Consider the following 21,846-nt stretch of genomic DNA (forward strand, 5'->3'; position numbering starts at 1 on the left):
CTGTCAAAAATTGGTGGCAAATGCTCACAACTAGTTTACCTTTCTGTATCTCTAAAAGAGTCTGCATACTGATATGCCCATATCTCTCATGCTAAAGTTTGTTGCTACTCAAGTCGATCTAGAGTACAAATGTTGAAAGCTCATACATGTTGTTCCTTAGAATTCCCTTTATAATGACCTTCTCATCTCCATTAATAATGACTGCACCATTCTTGTCGAAGTGAACCCACAAGTCACAATTCACGATTGTCTAAATAAAAAGGAGGTTTCTCTTCATATCTGGAACCCAAAGGACATCATTTGAAAGACTTTATATACAACCTTGTTAAGACATAAGTGAAATAATACATGAATCTTTTATTGGGCACTTTGCACCATTTCTTAGTGCCACCATGATGTCACCTCCCATAGGCTTTAGGAAGAAATACAATCCTTATAATTGGTCATGTGCCTAGAAGCGCGAGAGTCAGTGATCCAAGAATCATCATACATTGCAATATTAGCTGTCTCAGTGCACACTTCTTCAATGGCAACAAACAACTCTATTTCTACTGCATGACTGGATTCTTCCTTGGAGTCTAGAGTGCCATCTTAGCATCTGCTTGCTTTTTCCTACATTCTTTGGCTTTGTGCCCTTTCTTACAGTAAAAGCATTTAACCTTTTTCTTCTGATTTGAAGAATTAGAATCCTTAGCCTTCTTCTTTGTGTTAGCGAAAGCCTAGTTTGCCACCATTTGCAACTTTGCATCCTCATGTTCTTGCAGTAAAAGCATTTAACCTTTTTCTTCTAATTTGAAGAATTAGAATTCTTACCCTTCTTCTTTGTGTTAGCGGAGAAATCTTGGTTTGCAACCATTTGTGACTCTACATCCTCATCTCCAAAATAATGAGGTGAACTACTCAAATGTGAGAGGAGTAGGAGGAGTAGGCTCGACACCAACATTCAAACATGTAATAAAACTATCATACTTAGGCAACAATACCCTTCACGATGACAACAACAATGAGCGAGATCTGGGAAAAGCACACTCATGCTGATTGCATCCATCTAGTCATGGAGATCTTTGATTCTAGTAAGAAACACCTCCACTGTTTCACCTTCATTCAACTTCTCTTATTAAAGCCGATTTTTGAGATTCTGAATCCTTGAGAGATTTGTGCTCTTGTATTGGCTTTGTAATAACAAGGCCCATGCTTCTACAAAGGTGTGTAGACATGCTAAACCATGGTTAGCACACTATCTTCGATACTCATAACGATGGCATAGAGAGTATTTGAATCTTTTTGTCTACAAGCTTGGACGATGTCATGGTGGAGAGTATCTGAATCCCTTCGTCTACAAGCTTGGACAAGGTTGGTTAATAGATGGTGCCATTTGCATCCCTTATTGGCGGCGGCGACAGCTAAACATTAACACCAATGACTGTGTCCCAAAGCTCATAGCAAAAAAGAATAATCTTAAGCTTGAACTTCTAGAGAGGATAATTGGTGCCATCATTAGCACATAATGGTGGTGTGGAAGATGCCATTTATCTAAGGCATTACGAGACAATAATTAGAAAAGAAGTATTGTACCGAGCCGAAGCTTTGATGTAAGAGGATACTACATGTGGTGTATATAAGACAACACTCATGAACTTAAAAACTCAAATTGCACATAATAACAGGGATAGAGAAGAATATTGTATTACTGAAGTGACACAATAGATGACATAATAGATGCAAAGTCCCACACTCGTGTGCCCCTATGAAGGGAGTTGCGATGGCTGATCTGGAATTGCTAAGATGGGGGTTGGATGCAAGTAAAAGCCAGGCAGAAACACACAATAACGACTAATGAACTATGTGGAGAAGGGGTTGGCTGTGGATCTCTTATAGGCATGCATATATGGGTCAACATAGGTCCACAGTCATACTTGATGACACCATCTACAGTGTGAACTCATCTTGGGCCCCGTTCGGCCCTCATAATGTCTAAACATGGTATCTAAGAGTAAAGTCTATCTACTCTATGTGTGGACCGATGTAGCATGCAGTCTATTTGATAGTGTGCCAAATCTAATCCAAGCCGTCTCTAAACCATTTGGCATCATAGGCCACCTTGTGCGAATACAAGGATGTTGGATGCACCCGGGTTGCTCAACCATGGCTGGGGCCATGCAAACATGAGCTAGCAATGACTAGACAATACAATATGAGGGTGGAGCATCGATAATGATAAAGTTTGAACTTTTATCTATGTAGGTTGCCCTTTCTTGACAATTTAAAAATAATTCTTAACATATTTGACAACTTTTTTTGGGGAACAATAATACATTAATATCTACAAACTTACAACAGTCATTTACAAAAAAGCTTCCAGCCACTTGCATATCCCATCTAGTCCCAATCCCTATTAAGGAGATCACATATTAGCTCCCACTTCTCATCTTCCCACACAAAAGAGGACATTTCTCAAGAATTATGAAACCCCAACTACATACAGGCAATCAAGAAAACTTCACAAGTGAACCCCTTAGGAGTTTGCTCTTCAAAATAATCCCCTTTTGTCCAGATCTTCACCACAGGTCTTCTGCCCAGAGGATTTGTCCACTGGTTGCTTTTCCTTTAGGTACCACCTTTTAGATCTGGGTCCAAATTTGGGATATTTAGTTTTGACATCTGTCCAAGTGTATACTTGCCATCAACCAATCAACATTAGGGTACCCTAGTATGTATTAACATCTCATCATCAGTGGCTTGAATCACCTAATCCCTACTTGCAATGCCTGAACTGGCCTCAACAAATAGATTATTAACATAATATACATACCAACAAAAGTGCACACATTTGAACATCATCTCTGTCACATTTACCCCTCGAGTAGATCCTTTATTAAATATCAACAGATTCCTAGAAGCCCAAATCTCCCACAAATAGCAATATCTTATAATACAGAATATTAGATCTATCTCATCTGCCTCCTTGATTATTCTCCCTAGAATATCTTATAATACAAAATATTAGATCTATCTCATCTGCCTCCTTGATTATTCTCCCCAGAAGCGAGTCCCCCCAATACCCCTTCAACCCCAAGTTTTCTTCCACCCCCAGAGCCCCCTAATTGCAGGACAGTCTTGAAAAGCATGTTTTCCCTCTTCAATTGGTGATTTGCATCTAGAGCCAAGAGGTAGAGCCAGCAGACATACTCTCCGAAGGAATGTTTGAGCTTTCACTAGGACGAGTGATTCCCAAATCAGGTTCCGCCTCTTCTTCCAAATGCTCAAGCACCAACTGACTTTCCAAATTTTGTTTCAATATTTTGCATTAGCTGCACTTTTACTTATCTCTTCATATAGTGCCTTGGTAGTGATTCTATCTAGTATGACCCCATTGAAGTAGGTCCAATCTTGTAACCAGGAGACTTCATTGAAAGCTGTGGAAGTTCAGCTTTTCTCTACCTCTTCTAACACAAAGCTTAGCATTTGTACCTCACTCTATTGTATTCTAAACATGCTCTCGACCTGTCGTAGCTCTTTCCAACCAGCCTAAGTGTAGTCCCAAATAACCTAATCTCCTTAAACCTTTGTTATTCAATCTTTTGGAAACTCTTGGGTCCACCATCAGGTTGAAAGAGGAGTTCCCAAAAGCTCTAGTATAAACATTCCAACTAATCAGGCCCATCACCTCTTTCAAATTTAAGCATAGAAATTGACAAAAGAGGAATTCACTATTTTCAAAGGGCAGCTTCTCCTTCCAATCTACCCCAGTCCAGTTCCCTTTAAGTTGCACTTTTAATTCTTCCACCACCTCTCCGAGCATTTTGGTCAAGATTTCTTCTTACTAGAGAAAGTTGGGGAGGCTAACTGCCACTCTAGCCTTGGCATGAGTAGGCAAATGCAATATCCCCAATCCTCCCAGATTTTTCGGTAGGGAAACTTGTCCCAGGCTAGCCAAGCAAAAGCTTTTTTGCCATTATTGCCGTTCCTCCATAGAAAGTCTCTGATTGGAGCTATAATCCTTTTCTAATGACGTTTCTTAAATTCTATCACAGGGAAGAGGAACATGATATAAGCATTAAGAACTCTATTCACAATAGCTATCCTATCATGAAATGACACTCCAATCCCTTCCCATTTTCTAAGTTTGCCACAAAATCTTTCAATAGCCCAATTGGTCAGGTCCTTGTTACTCACTCTCGATACTTTTTTTTTTGACTTATGTTTCATCCTTAGCTTGTGCATCATGCATCATGGTTTATTTGTCATGTTGTATTATGAAGTTGGGTTAGCACCATCAATCATCATCAATCATCATCATTAAGGCCATGTATTGGGCGCTCATCATCTTCGTCTAGTTTGCTGAAGGTTTGAAAACCCAAAAAAAAAAAAAAGCAGAGCCCACGAATGCAGTAGGACATCTTCGTCTGAGATTAGGGTTTCTGTTGTTTCGACAAATCCGACTATATTGCAGAAGGACAGCGATGGATTTCTAACTCAGGCAGTTTCCTGTTCTAGGGTTTTCAACAACGCGCGATTTAGGGTATCAACGGACAAACATTTGGCTTTGCTTTGCCTGTGTCTTTAGGTATGGCCTTCCCTGCTATGCGCTATTCTGGGGAAAAAACCCTAAATCAGCTCAGTGAACACTAATCAACCGTACTTCGTAAATATTTAATTTTTCTGCTAAAGAATGTATTTTACCCCCTGAAAGAAGGATCCGAATTGTGTATTTTTTTGGGGTAGTTAAATCTGTGGCATTATTTTCTCAGGTAAAAAAAAACCAGAGCAAATTTTTTCTGACGTTTTTTTTTTCTTTTCATAATTAGATGTGCACATAGCACTGTCGTGCAAAAGGAATTTCACAGGGAATGTCTACACTTGGAGCTAGGGTAATCAAGGGCTCCTGTCACATACATTGATATTCTTGCACATAGTGTTAACACAGGGGATTGAGTTTGTGTGTTCTAAAAGTGTCTCTAAACGTTCAAATGGGCTGTTGGGGTGATGTCAAAAATGTGCCAAAGCATTGCCATGGATCCATTAGGGCCCTTCTTGAGCAGAAAAGCCGTGAGAAACCAAATGCACGACGTGCAAATGTCTGTATGAAGTCTATTGCAAGGCCTTTTCTTACAGCATGTGGTGGAAGTTTGCAATCAAAGCATACAGGGAGAATATCACATCCACAGAGACACAGGAAAACACAGCTTTGAAGAAGAGCACAGAGAAAATCAGCAGTCTAGAAAAGGATGGGCTGTAATGTTTTGTATGAAAACAAACACAGCCATGTGGAAGAGCTTTGAGAAAATGGCGGAAAACTAAACATGTGCAAAACCATGGGCTACAATCTGGAAGCATGCAGCTCTACAACAGGCACAGTAAGTGGGATGGCTGCTCAAAATCATATGCTAAATGAAGCAAGGGCGTTTGTTAAGGTTGCCAAAGAGAAGCAGACTGATGTGATAAACAAGGGCAAGGTGTAATCCAAAGAAGAGTGGAAGGAGAAGAGAGAGCGGCTTCCATTAACTCTAGCTATTGTTACATGCACTGCGGAAGTAATGATGACTACGGAGAGATTAAGATTGCAACAACACACTTAATGAAGAGAGAATAGAAGAGAAAGAAAGAAAGGTATATTAATGTTTACAAAAGACCCTAAGGGCCTATGAGATCATGAATAGTACAATGATACCATGGGTAGACAGTGCCATGGAAAAATTAAAAAAGAACGTGAAAATTGAAACATGACTCTATAAACTTCCTAATGGTTGATGTGGCTATGGTGAGGGCATGTCATGTCGTTGGAGAATCTCATGAATGTACCTTTGTGTAGTGGAGATCCTTGGTGCTTTGGTTTGGGGGCGCTTGGCAAGTAGGATGGAGTAGGCGTGCCCACTTTGGACTCCTTTGGGACGCGAATACGGCCCCTGTGTATAGTTGGTATGAGCTGATGTTGATGTGATGGTGTTTACGTGGGTGGCTGACGTGGATGCTCGTGTGGTGAAGAAATAAGTTGTTGGAATGGATGCTTGCCCTCCGCTTCTCACGCTGCCATGTGGTAGTATGTTATCCCACATAGTGGGTTGGGGTCAACTTAGCCCCTCTATATAGGGCAAAATGCCCCTTGGTCTCCCCTCATCTCCCACCTTTATTGGTGCTCTCATGAGATGTTTGGGTGGGGAGGACCCTGCTGGTTGATGGCCGTCTTTTGCGTGCTGCACCTCTATTTCACTTGGTGCTCCGCGCTCCGTGTTCTTTCATGGTATGAGAGCCTCGTTAGCTCTTGCTGCTCGGCTTCGGGCTTCCCATCCAGGGGGTGTTGGTGGAATGGATTCTTGCCCTTCGCTTCTCACGCTGCCATGTGGCAGTTTGTTATCCCACATAGTGGGTTGGGGTCAATTTAACCCCTCTATATAAGGCAAAATGCCCCTTGGTCTCCCCTCATTCCCCACCTTTATTGGGGGGGGACCCGGCCGGTTGATGGCCGTCTTCCGCGTGCTTGGTGCGCCGCACTCCACGTTCTTTCATAAGTGATGGGTCTTTGGGCGACATCTTGTGTGGGCTGGCCTTGTCTCTGAGCATGTCCTCTCAATACTCCATCCCTATGTCGTCGGAGCTCTATCACGTACTCCTTTGGATGCGAATATGGCCCTTGTGTACACTTGGTATGAGCTGATGTCAATGCGGCGGTGTTTACGTGGGTGGCTGATGTGGATGCTCATGCCATGACGAAATAAGTGATTGATCTTTGGGCGAAGTCTTGTATGGACTGGCCTTGTTTCTTAGTGTGTCCTCTCAATACTCCATCCCTATGTTGTCTGAGCTCTATCACGTACATCCCGAGACATTTCTGGTCCTCATACTTCATCACCCATGCCAGTGGCCTGAACCCATGTCGGAAGGGGGGTGAAAACTCCCCCATATTGAGCTCATAATAGGCCGGGGATCTGAACATATGGTGGGCCTTGTCCTCTCCTCCCCTATGATGCATACTCTCCGTATCTGCTCCTCTCATGGGATGTTCTCGGCTCAGATGCGGTGAGAGTGAGACAGATCAGATCCCAGTCCACCAACCCATTCAAGGCCCCCGACCTCAAGCAGTGTATTCGCTTGTACCAGAGAAGTAATGTTACCAAAATGTGGATATGCTGTGTATTTGCTCGTACCAGAGAAGTAACGTTACCAAAATGTGGATATGCTGAAGTGTGTCGACCTCTTTGAAGATGCGTTGGGCTGAATTGGGGACTGGCTGCGAGCAATGGCCGATAGACTTGCTGTCTTAAACTGGTCAAGCAGCCCTACGTTCTAAGTTAAAAATGCTTTATAATTGGTGTTAGTTCTCTAACAGGCCTGGCTGATCAATCCACAACGGATTTCGGTACTTTGCATGTGAAAAGGTTTTTCCCGTTGGTCGCCCAACTGCCCATGTCTTGCTGAGCCTTGCTTGGTGCCCAGAACGCACAGCTCTTTTTCCTTTTGTGCTGCCCAAAATTGGGTACTCAACCATGCATCTGTCCTAGGTGTTCTAGAAATGACTTGACCTTTGTCTGACGCCTAGCTCCTAGCCTAATAAGCTGCCTATATCTATGTACAAAGCATAATCCGAGTGGGTTGTATGTGGTGTGCGGGAAAATGCACGACTTCACACCTTCTATGACCTAGGCCTGATGGCAACCATCGATTTGTCCTTGGACTAGGGCTCACGACATGCTGAGTGCTCATCCAAAAGGTAACTTGATGGTGTACTCCTGTACAGATTTGTCTACGTGGCACAGTCGTACAAAATGGTGGACATGACATCCCCTTGTGCTTAGCTTATTGATGGGAGTTGCATGGCTTCCAACTTCCAAGTGGAAGTGGTCTACGAATAACACATGATATTCATGGAAGAACTTCTTGTCTAGCCAAACCGCTTCGTGTGTGCTTGTCTCACATGCACACCCGTGCCATGGCCTAATCCTCAGCATGAATAGCATAATCCCTGTTTAGGACAGGAGTAAAGGCTTACCATAAAGTATCATCATCATCGGTATCATCATCAGCATCAGCATCAGCATCATGGAGGGCTAGGGTATCACCATACAGCTCTTACACAGCAGTCGGCAGCCACCTGGGGCACCTAGGCAAGCAGGCGGCGGCCAGGTGCTAGTGTGAAGGCCAACAGATGGGATAGCATTGAAGTAAGCGCAACATTTTGAAAGATCGGATGGGAAGACCATGAGATCTTTCCACCTGATCACTGCCAATAGAACCAAGGGTACCTCCTTTGAGAGTGTAACAATAAGGTGAGGGCTACCTCATAATCCCAACCTTCCTTCACGGATAATAACTCCATGCAATCACCCCCCGGATCATCATGAGCAAACTAAGATCGTGAAACACCTAAGTATGGTAGCCCTAGATAATCTGGGTTTTTTTTACAACCTCAGGCTGTGATACCAGCTGTGAGGACCCTACCCCCAAAAGATACTATAAAATTCAGCGGAACGTAGAGTAACTCACTTGTTGGGGCCTCTCCCTACAGTAGTGCCCAGGCTTCATTGTTTTTATTTTTGAGCTTCACCCTCTTCTGTGGAAAATCCCCGTTCTCACCTTGGTTCCATTTTGTGTGTGGGCTTCCCTCAAAACACTGATCAAAGGTGGTAGAGGGCCCACTAAGGACATTAGTAGGAGGAGGTTTGGATTGGCCGTGGGTCAATAAATAATAGCAAGGGGCTAAAAGCTTATAAATAAAGCATGAAAGCTTATAAGGCAAGGGCCAATAATAGCTGGGTTATTGCTATATAAGTGACCTTGTGGGTACTTATGAGTTATTAGAGGTATCCATGCGACGAATAGGAGAGTTGCTAGGGGCATACAGGACCTCAGGGTCATGGAGCTGCAAGAAGGTGGCTCGGCCTGGTGGTATGTGTTGGTATCCAGAGGATCTAGAGCTCAAGATATGGAGGGTGGAAGATTTCCATGATGTGAGTGTAGGGGAGATGAGGGTTCAAAAGGAGAGGAAGCTCAATCCATGACAATGGTGAAGAGAGAGAGAGAGAGAGAGAGAGAGAGAGAGAGAGATGTTGCACAACTCTAATGATATTCTTATTGTCATAAGAACCTCCCAAGTACATGCTTTTATAGGCATCAAGCCTCAGCTTTTGACCTAGACCTTAATAAGGGTTGTTCACATCTCTAGAGGATGCTCACACCAACTAACTCCGAAATTTCAATACCCCCCTTCGGAGAGATGAAGGTGATGCCTAGATAGCCTTCAATAGTCTCAATGCTCCAACACTAGCAAAGAAATAAGACATGTTCTCTGCTGCAAACTTAGAGGCTAGTAAGCATGGTTGAGAGGCAAGTGAGCATGGCTCAAAAGGCTTAGAGGCTGAAGAAGCATGGTCTTTGCCAAAGACTCAGAGGTTAGAACCTGCCTTAGACAAAGACAACCTACATCAGCATACCAAAACAACCTCCCTTGCTCTAAGCAGGGTAAAGAGGGAAAGATGGAGCATTACAAAAAGAAACCCAAAATATTCAGATTTTGGGGGACTTCCGGGGCAGAGAACCCATGACTACAAAATATTCAGATTTTGGGAGACATCCTGGGCAAAGACCCTGCAACAAGGCAACCAAGTGGCTTCCCCGGGTGTGGCAGCGTCGGAGCTCTCACAATAGTAACATTGCTGACTGGGCAGAGTGGCGGTGGTCGTAGCACTATTGCTATTGGGTAGGTAGTGGCGTAGCTGCGTAACTGGTGGTGCAGTTGCGAGCAGCGGCCGAGGAAGCAGCCTGGTGGGTGGAGCACAGAATATAATGCAGCATAGGCAGACTTCATATCATCAACGCTGAGGAGGCAAGGCGGCGCATCAAGCACAAGACAACATGTTGGTGATGATGGCGGCAACATCATCAAAATGCAGCCTTGATGATGATGATGGTGGCAGCAACATCATAAAAAACACAGCCATGATGATCGTTTAACCTTGCTCTGATACCATGTTGGTATCCACAAGATTTGGAGCTCAAGCAATGGAGGGTGGAGATTTCCATGATGTGAGTGTAGGAGAGATGAGGATTCAAGGAGAGAGGAAGCTCAATCCATGACAATGGTGGAGAGAGAGAGAGAGAGAGAGAGAGAGAGAGAGAGAGAGAGGTTGCGCAACTCGGCATCAAGCCTCATCTTTTGATCTAGACCTTAATAAGGGTTGTTCACACCTCTAGAGGGTGTTCACACCAACTAACTCTGAAATCCCAATAGTATGGGACGTCAAGTTGGGGTAATCTGAGCTTGGCTTGTGGCAATAAGACCTCAAGCTTGGGGGTGGTTCGAGGTATTGAACCTACGGTTGAGTGGTGAGTTGCTAGCCACAATCCATCATGGTCATGCGGTGTGTACTACATCTGGTCTTCGAAGTTCGAAACCTTTGTTAGGGTTTCTCAGTTATGTGGGTCTAACTCTAATCCTTTGTGGTTTATGTTAGGTAGTTTCCACCCCTTGGAAACAGTGGAATGCACTCCCCCAAGGCTAAGATGCCTAAATTGGGTGGAGCGCCCATGGGGGAATGGATTGCTGGGGAACGGATACAAGGAACGTGTGGTTGCCGTTCTCCCTTTGGGGAACGTTTTTGACATTTGGCTAGGAAAAAGAAAAGAAAAAGTGTTCCCGTTGTTGCTCGCCGTCTGCGTGCTCAATAGTCTCCTGATTGTACTCTACTTTTTAGGCCCGTGCGTGCTTGACAGCTCTGAGTGGGCTCCTCTCTCGAGTCTCTTTGACTCCAACTTTCCAAGGCAAGGCAACAAGGCTACTTTCTCTCCCCTCTCTCTCTCTCTCTTCTTAGTTTCAAACTTCTACACAATCTACAACTTTTACACAATCTGCAACAAACATTAAAACTTCTCTCGAGTTTGTCTCCCTCTCGAGTCTCTCCCCCTTATACAATAGACAAACAAGGGCTCAATTTCTCTCACTCTCTCTCTCTCATGGATAGCTTTGAAAGGCTTATTAATTTGTTGCCCAAATTTGCAAAAATCATGGCTTCCTTGGGCTCAAAACATTCAGCTTCGAATGCTACTTGGTGGAACGAGATTGAAAGCCTAGAACACTATTCATCCAAGGGAGGTGCAACACAATGTAACAAAGAGAAGTCAAGAGGAGCAAACCGTGTGAGAGCATATCTATGCCATGTTAACAAGTGAACAAATGTCTAGGGACAACATCTGAAACGTGTAGAGCGCTTTTGGCAAAGTACCCAAGTGAAGAGGAGAAAGCATGTGCATGAAAGAAACCAGTAATTGATGCATCTTACTTCACTTGACATGGGGACGATGTAAACATGGGAGATGGACTGCAGTATGGGGGGTTTGCGAGCTTTGCATTTCCCAGGATTCGTAGCTTGGGAAAATTCGTAGCTAATGGGTGCAAGCTCCGGCAAGCAGCAAACTTTGGGAGCAGCTTGGGATCCCCGCAAGAAAGAGAGGGTAGACGTAGCTGTTGCAAGGCTCTTTTATCATGATCATGTAGCATTCAATGTTGCCAGGTCCCTGTATTTTATTGAAATGGTTCAAGAGATTGCATGGTATGGTCCAACATACAAGCCTTCTTCCTATGAGACTACGCATCACCTTGTTACAAAAGGAGAAAGTTGCAATTGAATGTGCTTTAGAATCTGTGCATGAATGTTGGGCTAAGAATGGTGTCACTTATTGCATATGGCTGGAGTGAAACTCCAAAAAGGTCCATTCATGGCATGGTTGCTTATTCTGGAGGAAGAATGCAATTCATTTCCTCACATGATGCTTCTGGGACTGGAAAAACTGCAGATCAGCTTGTGGAAGAGTGGGCCCAAGGTATTGAGAAAGTTGGCCCACAGAATGTTATTCAATTCTTAGCTGATGGTGAGGCAACGAATAGAGCAGTTGGTTTGAAGAGAGGTATCCGCATATCACATTTAGTCCATAGTTACCAAAAACGCGTGATTTGAAACGGGTTTCAAAAATGTTTTAGAAGATTTTTTTTTGAAACGACAAAAAAACGTTTCAATTAAAAATGCAAAAATATATATGTATTTTTTTTAATAGTGAAGAAAATATATATGTATTTTTAAATATAGAATGTACAACAATACAAGAAATAAGTGTTTAGGCCTTAGCCTATTTCTACAAGCAGAAACATGACTCATGAGAAAACACATTGGGTTCATTATTGTTCAATGTAAACAATGATTTAATGCTAGAAAACAACACCGATATTCATCTCTCTAGAAAACAACACCCAAGCCTTGAGGCTTTCATAAATGTGCCTTGGTACGGCCGTACAAGGTCCCACCCCATGGCCCTTTGTATGTGTCAAGTGTGCCTTCAACTGTGTAATGTTGCCAAGATGCACCTTTGCACAAAAATTGCACCTCTATTTTCCTGAGCCTAAGCCTAAGCCTACATACTTGCTCTTCCATGTGACATTGCTCCACATGGGATCCTGTGTGCGAGACATCTTGCAAAGTTGCAAGAGAAATACCCTGTTGCCTGTAGCCTGAGACCCTGCATAGGTTATGGGGAAAAATTCCCATATTATTTGTAGGAAAAAATACCCGATTTTACACCCTAATAACTATTGCCAACACGGTACAACCATAGTATTTATGGGTCCATAGGCTATAACTGCACATGCTTCACAGTGTAACCTATAGAAGCATATGCCAAAAAAAAAGGGTAGAAGGCTGCAGGCAGTAGGCTACATCAGTCTATATAGTATAGAAGCATATGCAAAAAGAAGATAAAAATACCCCGACTCAAGGTAGGCTTACCTTGGCACTTTAACCTGTGACTTGGTAGCTTCACAGTCGGCTAGTACAGGATACACGGCACACAACAGTAGAAGTCGGGATAGATGCACACAAATGCAAAAGGAGCGCTTCGAAACGTGTGCCACAAAACGGAAAATTGGTGCAGCGATAAGACATTTTTTTGGGATAAAAAACACGTTTCAATAAACAAAACGTTTCGGTCCGTTTCGCACGGTCTGAAACGCGTTTCAAAGCTAATACGAGTCCATGCTTTGCTCATTGTTTGAGCAACTTATTGAAGGACATGGGCAGTTTGCCATGGGTCGATCCACACATTCAAAAAGGCAAGGAGATAATAAACTTCATTCAAAACCATCAGTTTATTTTGAATGAATTCTGCAAGAGATCACCCAGAAAGGATCTCTTGAAGTACTCGGAGCCATGCTTTGGTTATAACTTTCTCATGATGAAGAGTGAACTTGCCTTTGAAGCAGTTGGTTGTATGCAATGAGTGGATGGGATGGGCTCCTTCGCGGTCAAGAGCTGGCGTAGAGGTTGCGAGAACCATACAAGACTTTGCATTTTGGGATGAAGTCAACACTATCAATGCTGTGATGAAGCCGATCATGCGCTTGATGCAGAGTGCAGATGGACGGGTGTTACGACCCTGTGTTTTTCCCTCTGGACAGTGAGCAGGTGGGCACGGACGCGGGATGGACATTGTGAACAGGCATCAGTTTGGATATGAAAAGGAAACCCATATGTGTGGCCAGCCCAAGTGTGAAAGGGGACAAAAGGGATTTTTAAGTTTATAAGGTTTTTAAACCTTTGGAGGCTTAAAATATTATTATATTTATAAGCATGCGTTTTTGATATTTGCTCTTTTTTTTCTTTTTTTTTTGGTTGTTGTTGTTGTTGTTGTTGGAGAAAGCGAATCGCATCTTTATAAAAAGGCGACGGGTGGTTGATTGTGGATCATCGACGAGTGTCGGGTGGTGGTATATACGTGCGCATCACCTTGGAGCTGGTCGTCGTGTGGTCATCGTCAGGTCGCCGTGTGGTCATCGTTGAGTGGCACGTGGTATATACGGGTGCTTCACCTTGGACTTGGCGGCTGTGCTTACGGGCTACAGCTAGGCGGGCTGTGTATGGCTGTGGGCGCTAGGCGGGCTGTAGCCAGCAAAGGGGCGCCAGACGGCTGTGCGTATGGGCTACAACCAGCAACAACCGGCGACTTGGTGGGCAGCAACGGGCAGCTAGGCGGGCGTTAGGCAATCGTAGCTAGTCGGGCAGCCATGCGGATGCCAGGTGGGGGGCTCTTTGCGGCATGGAGCAGTGCCACGTGCGGGTGCTGGTAGCTGCGAGTGTGGAAGCTGCCAGCGCAAGCATAACAGGGTGACTGGCGGGAATATAGAAGCGTACAGCTGAACGGGTTTTTCTCTCTCATCTTCTCTTCGCGAGTAGAGGAGTGCACGGCTGATAATGGAAGCAGGGGTGGAGACTAGAGATCAGTTTCTCTCTCTCTCTCTCTCTCTCTCTCTCTCTCTCTCTCAGTGGATTATAGGCCCTGGTGCGTGGATATTGTTCTCTCTCTCATCGTGGATTGCAAGCCTTGTTTACGAGATTGGGATACAGAGGATCAAGCTAAGATGCACAGCATAATGTTCTTGGAAGAGATGTGTTGTTGCTCTTCGACTTGGACTTATGTGTATTCAAGGATTGCTTGACACGTCCTCTATCTTTCTCTCTCTAGGTTTTGGCAACCGTGCTTGGATGGTATATCTGTCATGGAAACAGGACATTGGTTTTCGAGAAGAAACAAGACTTTGGTATCGAGGAAATAGGTCTTTGGTTTATTGGATACAGGTCTTTGGTTTCATGTGGAAAGCATGTCTCTGGATTCATGTGAACAGGTCGTAGTTTTCTTGAGGTTACATGCAAGCTGTGACTATAGGGAAGGACATATGGTTTGGTATAGCCCTACTGCCGTTTGGGAAAGGGATTGAGGGATCCATGGTAGCCATGGAGAAGACCTTTTCAAGCAGGGAGGTGTTGTACAGGTGTGCCTTCTCTATAGAATGCTTTGCTATAATAACGAGAGTTCTTATTTGGAAGTCGTGGGTGAAAGCTTCGAGGGATCCTATTGGTAGAGGATTCTACAAGTTGTACTTTGTACTCAAATTTTGATCAAGTAAAGAAATACCGCAAGGGGCGCCACTGCGTTTTGGGGCCAATCGGTGTCCTTGTACTATTTGCAGGAGCACTCTAGCTCCCCCTGTTTGTTTCCTTTTCTAGGTCTCCATGGGTGATGAAGTGTTTTGTGTGCGAGTATTTGTTTCACGGCCCGTCAGATTTCTGAGGGCCGGTTTCAACGGGAGCCATGCATTGCCAAGGTTTACGAGGGGGCTAACCGAATGATCTAGAAAATAGGGGAATGGGCTTGTCCGATGAGAATCAAATCACCCATTGGCCATAAAGAGATGAGCCGAGTAGCCATCCTTGCGAATCTTGTTGCCAATGTGCAGGAAGATTATCTCGGTTACTACGCTTCATTCTATCTAACGGTTTACAAGAGAAATATGAAGAGGTTCGAGAATTATGTGAAGCACGATGGAATGGTTATCATTCTCCCATGCATGCTGCTGCTGCGTATGTTTTGGATCTTGAGCTCCAAGGATGTGGACAAGAGGCCGATGATGAGGTAATGGACGCTTGGGAGACGGTGCTCTCTAGGCAGGTTCGTGATGATTATCAGGGTTGTTTCTCTTACCGGTACGAACATATTTGTATTGTACGCTTCATACGGTATGGTTTCGTACGATGTCGTACGGTACGAGTTTTTTTGTTTTTTTTGTTTCCCCCCCACCTTGAGAAAAAAACTCCAAATGCTAAAAAAGAAGAAGAAATCCTGCCCAGTGAAGATCCTTGATGCCCGCAATACTTCGCAACTTTTGTGTCCACTCAGTATTCCATATGGGGTTGTTGAGAGACCTAAAAAATCTGGCAAGGTAGACTGGTAGTGTACACTTGATTGGTACGATGAGAGAATCTTATTACATCACTTGGAGATCCGTGGTATAGGTAGGCTAGACAGTTAGATCCTCAAGTTATATACGAGGGAGAAGATTTGGACAGGGCCATTTTGATCTACAGAGGAGTCCCTAAACCTATCACCCTAGATGCACTGCCCGTATTTGTGCAAGGACGGTTCCTTAGTCATAAACACTACAATGGGAGACCTTTGGTATCGCATTACTGTAACATGCGGAAGCTCCGGGGAAGATCGGTAACTTCAAAGCTCAGAAAACAGCACACCTGTCGCGACGGAATCAACGCACAAAACTGAATGAAGATGTGTAGAAAATAGAGAGAGAGAGGGAGAGAGGAGAGGACACAGTATTGGGTCCTGAATACCCTCTGTAGGGCCCCCACCACGAATGGTGTATTTGCTTTATTAGAATGATGCAAATCTGAAAAGAAAATACAGAAAACTTGACCTTTCTTGGCTGAGATAACTCTTCCCTTGACCTGCAGTCCTTCACCCTCTTTGCGTTAGCAAATCCTTGGCTGTACTTCCCCTTTGATTGCCTTAGCTCTTGGTGAATTATGAAATGACACAAAAGACTTGGGCCCTTGGTATTTATACTACCCATAAAGGTAGTCGGCCAGCTCTAATTCCAGTTGGCTGGCAGAAATTCAGCCCACGACTGATAAATAGCAATAAATGCTAGAAAAATCCTCTTAAATGCTGCGCATGCTCTCATGGCTGGCTGGGCATCAGGTGCCTGTTTTCTAACATGCCTGGGCACTGTATGCATGCTGTTTGGAGACTGGGCAGCCTGTATGGGCTGCCCCATACTTGCCCTTACAGCCATAAAAAGGCTGGACAACCTGTATGCTACCCGTGGCCTGCCCCTAGGGCTGTCCTACAGCCCTCCATGGCCTATCCATGGCTGGTGGGTACAGCCAGGGCCTTCCTGGCCCTCATGGGGGTGGTTTTACACTATCCCCATGCCCACACAAGTACTTGGGGTAGCCCTATGGGCTGGCCCCTTTCCTATATGCAAACCCTAACTATCTACACAATGATCTGGCATCCAGTACCATACCAGATACACAGAATCACTGACATCATTCCAGAGGAAGACTCACAGCACGGATTGGCATTGTTTCATGTGCAGGACGATGCACACCTGACCTTGGACTCATGTGCAGGACAATGCACACCTGACCTCGGACGACTAAGATGGAACCTTGGCTGACTTGTCTCGGACTGGGCTCACATGGGACCAGTTTACCATCCCAGGTCTTGCACCTTTTGTACAGATATGTCTACGTGGCATCCAAGTGCGGGATGCACGTGACAATTACCCATGCAGGCTCTTTTTTGGAGACAATTGGGAGATCCAACTTGGAGAGACACATCTCCATTTTTTGGTTCCTCAAGCACTGTAGACTCCTCCCCTCCCAACCTTCCCTCACATTCAAGCTTGAAGTTCCATAGTTTGTAAGTGAAAAAAAAAAACCGTATTTTATTGTACGGTATCCCAAAATTTCATATCGTACGAAAAATTCCCATATGGTATGGTATCGTATTTTCATACTGTGACAACTATGATGATGATAAACGAAGGTTGATGATGAAAGACCAACTTGGATTTTATCGCGACAAGTTGGGCAGGTTTGGATCGGCCGATGCACAAAGAGACAGGTTTATGATTGGGGTTGCTTTATGGTGGGAGGATTATGGGGCTCGGTACACTAAAGCTTCAATCATTGGCAGTAAGGATCTTGTCTCAAGGTGCAAGCTCCCCTCCGATCGAGCAACTATAGAGTGTGTTTGGTTATGTTGCATAAAGGAACAAATTTGGGAGAAAACAAGTCAATGACTTGATTTTTGTAAGTGCTAATTTGCACTTGCTTGGTGATTTGGCTTCTTCCAAACCAAATAAGTTTATATTGCTTGATGAGGAGTCCTCGGACGATGAGGAGACACATGTACTTGCAGATCCTAGTCAGGATGGGGTTGAAGCTTTGGATGCTGCAAATGGTGGTCTTGATGATATTGCTTTCTTGGATGACATAGATGAGTCTCCTTGAAGGCATCACTGGCAGTAGCCATACATGATATCTCCTTACTATTTGCATGTCACCTTGAGGCTTGGGACTCTGGAGTCTGGAGCCCAACATTTTGTGTCATTTGCATATGCCGCTTTGGGCAAGTTTATTGCTTGGGACCTAGGTTCTTTCTTCTATCTAGGCCGTGGGCCACATTTTGTGTCTTCTGTCACTTATGTCATGTATGATGTGGGCTAATGTCATTTCTAGGAATTATCTACGTTGTTCCCGCTTACTGTCCCCCCTCGTTCCGGTTCTCGTTCCCCTGATGGGGCTTTCGTCCCGTTCCCGTTCCGTTGCTACTACGCTATGGAGACCTTACATCGGTATTAGAGCCGGATCTGACAAGGGTAGAACCCATGGATGTGGGGATTGATGGGCTGACGTGGGAAGTGCACAGTGCCTTTACGATTGCTTTTGGCAAGGAACCCATGAACCTTGCATAGATGTGTGAAGGTCAACGATGGAGAAAAGTGCCCTTTGTATGCAGGCTGAAGACACCCTTGGTGCCGGGAAGCCATGACGGCTCAAGGCATCTCCTTGCTCAAGCTGATTTTGCCCGTCATGGTAGACATGAAAAGCAAGAGTGCTAGGCTTATGTGGGCTGTGATGCTCATATGAGAAGGGGCAGTTGGGCCAGGCAGGTTTGTGCACAGCAGAGGGGGCGGATTTTAAGCCTTGTGTGCATGGAAGGCAGCCATGATAGGCCAGCCAAGAGGAGGGCTAAGGTGGCTAGCCAAGGTGGCCAGCCAAGGAGGGTCTGCTGTATGGCCAGGTACAAGCCAGCAGGGTGCACAGGCTTGGGCCAGCAAAGGCGTAAAGAGCACATCTCTGCAAGTCGGGCAGAGTGAGGAGAGAAAAAGCTTATCTCTGCTAGTTGGGCAGAGGGAGAGGAAATAGAAAAAGCGCATTCTGCAAGTCGGGCAGAGAGAGAGAGAGAGAGAGAGAGAGAGAGAGAGAGAGTAGCGACACTCCTCCATAGCTTGTGGACACGCTGCCCATGTGTGGAAACACTCTTCTTCAATCAACCAATTATCTTCTCTTTCGTAGTAACGGTCAGTGGCTTCTTGTGTGAGGGTAGCTCTCAAAGTCTCCATTCCGTTGCCCTTTCATGCATAGCATCCTCGGGATTTTCATGAGGTTGCAATAGATGCTGCATGAGTTGGGTGTACAGAGATTGCTGCACCATGAGTGCTTGGGTTTTTTGATATTTGTTGCACAAGGGAATGCAAAATTGTCGTGAGGATACACATGGTAGGAGTAGTGGGTGGGGTAGATTGTAGAGGTACTTGCGCAAAACTTGGGAAATTTGGGCTCTTCCTCCACTGGTGGATTGCTCCTCCAGGGTGTTCATGGTGGGAGGCTCAACCAGAGGGCAATAAGACCATCCACTAAGATCTAGTGTGCAGCTCCTACAGTTTCTTGCCCAGAGAACAATAAACTATCCACAAGTAAATTTTGTATCACCTCCTTCGGACCAAACCCGAAGCTTGATACCAATGTTATATGAGGCATGGCAAGGCGCTGAATCTAGTGAATTGGAAGAATGGGAGTGAGTTTGTGATGGGAGCATGTCATATCGGTGGAGAATCTCCTGGATCTGCCTTTATCGGATTGGTGTTTGGATTGAGAGCGTCTGGCATGCTAGATGGATCGGGCTTGATCATTTAGAACTCCTCTGGGGCACGGAGATGGAGCGTGGGTATGGGTGGTCGGCTGTGATGTTGGAGGCTTGGAGCAGAGGTAGTGGTATGGGTGGTGGGTTCTAATGGGGATGCCTGTACTGTGAAGAAATCTGTGATGGCTCTGTAGAGGCTGGCCTGTCTCTCAGCATGTTGCCTTAGTACTACATCCATGTGTCATTTGAGCTCCGTTAAGTACTGATCCTCATACTGCATTACCTGTGTGAGTGGGTCGAATCCCTCCCAGAAAAGGGAATGTAATCTCCCCTGAATCTTATAGTAGGCTGGGCAGCTCATCCTCTACCTCTCCCATGGTACATACTCTGCATATCGTCTCCTTGTGTGAGATATCCTTGCCTTGGCTAGTCTCTACCTTGAGACGGTGGCAGCATACCCTCCGCTGGCCCAATCGTGATACATGTAGCATGTGATGTGTATATCTGCATGTATCTTGGGATCTCAAAGAATCCATCCTTAAAGAGTCTCAAGAAGTGATACATTTATTACCAATCTTTGATGGGGACACCACATCCAATTTATGTGAAACTCGTGAGTGCCTGGGGGACTAGGGCCTTTGACACACTTGTTGATACCATCAATGCATATTAAAACATTAAAACATGGCCACAGCCTTAACACATATCCATCATCACTTTGCATAAAACATAAAAGCTGGACAAAACATCCACAAATGCTGAAAATGAAGCTTGCACATGTGACACCGCATAGAGATTGGAATGGGCCGACCCCCCGCCTTGGAGAATTTATTACACAAGGAGAATAATATCATGTAAAAGCTTTGAGGGCCTTACTCTCCCCACAGGAAATGCCGGATTATCCATATACAAATGCCATAACACAGCCCAAGACGAGGCTACCAAGCCGGAACACAGGCTGTAGAAATGCCGAGCCAACAATATAATCCATATACCTCCGTGTGGGTACTGATTCTTCCCCAAAAACCACGGGTCTTCATGCAATAGAACTGGTACTGCAAGTACAACTCTTCATTCAGTCGGTACAAGTAGAGTGGCTGGTACATCTGATACAGTGGCTGGTACAGCTGGCACAGTGGTTGGTACATCAAGTACAGTGGCTGGTACAATAGGTATAATAAGTACAAATGCTGGTATAGTAGGTACAATGGTTGGTATAGTGTTGATACACGCAGGTACATCAAGTACAAGGATTGGTACAGCCAGTACAGTGGCCGGTAAAGCAGGTACAAGGGTTGGTACAAGTACAATGGCTAGAAGTCATAATAAATGATTAAATACCCTTGCCTTCAGTATTTCTTTGCGATGGAAGCTTCCAAAACAGTCCCCAAAAGCCGATATTCTTCATGGGCAGCCTTCAAGAGAGAGAGAAAGAGAGTAGCTATCATTAGGGCAGTCTGTAATGGTGGTAGAGGCTAGTGTGCAGCAAGAGAGAGCCTTCATTAATGAAGAGAGAGGGCTCCAATTTATAGATTTGGGCCTCCCATGAGCTAAAATGGCAAGAGAAGGCTACAATGACAAGTGGAGAGCCACACAATAGCTCAAGTGACAAGTGTGAGGCCACTTGTCTTACTTTGATCCACTTTCTAACAAGTGTCAGGCCACTTGTCTCACTTTGGTCCACTTTCTTGCCACATGTCCCAATCTAAGAGATGGGCCCTTCCATAAACTCTCTCTCTAAAAATATCCCAACTGGTAGACATTCTGTCATAGGTTCTTTGCCAACACTTGGTATCTGCTCAATTCGAGATGAACAGAATTTCCATCGGAGTCCGGCTAAAAATAGCAACTCTCCTAAATTCCTTTGTATACCAGGATAATCCCCCATTCCCAAAGCTTGTACTTTCCAAATATTTAGACATCCTGGAGTCCACCAGATCCCTTTCATATTGGGAAATGTCCAGGCTGGTGACATTATGTGTAGTCTGAGTAGATCTAATGGGATGATCCGGTTGATCTCCCATTGTGAGAGGTTGAGGTAGGGGGAATCTAGGCTGTACTAAATGGGGGAGACGGTCCATTTGCATGCCATGTGCATGAAAAGATACGCTTACTCTTGATCATATGTAATAACATCATCACTTGTAGCCTCTCTATGTCCCTCCACTCATCCTTCCCTAGGTTGGGCCTTGGGAAGTTTGCACCATAACATAGCTGCTAGTTGTACCGAAGTGTCGAAGAGCCAATACTTAGTAGGGGCAAGGTCACCGCGAAACGTTTCATTGTTGAAACGATTCATTTTGGAATGAAACGTTTCTACACCGGGTAGGTGGCCAGTGAAACGATGGACCGAAACGATTA

General features: G+C 44.8%; 1 protein-coding gene across 1 annotated transcript in view; it reads left to right on the forward strand.

Moving 5' to 3' along the window:
- Positions 1 to 4,170: 4,170 nt before the first annotated feature.
- LOC147604382 (chromatin modification-related protein EAF1 B-like) overlaps positions 4,171 to 21,846 on the forward strand; it is a 43,417-nt gene continuing 25,741 nt past the window's right edge. Inside the window, exon 1 of the mRNA XM_086795696.1 lies at positions 4,171 to 4,567. The gene's annotated coding sequence lies outside the window, so the exon portion shown is untranslated. The remainder of the gene's footprint in view (positions 4,568 to 21,846) is intronic.

Source organism: Cibotium barometz, chromosome 62 (assembly GCF_041138505.1).
Source record: "Cibotium barometz isolate CiBa-2024 chromosome 62, ASM4113850v1, whole genome shotgun sequence".
Lineage (NCBI taxonomy): Eukaryota > Viridiplantae > Streptophyta > Polypodiopsida > Cyatheales > Cibotiaceae > Cibotium > Cibotium barometz.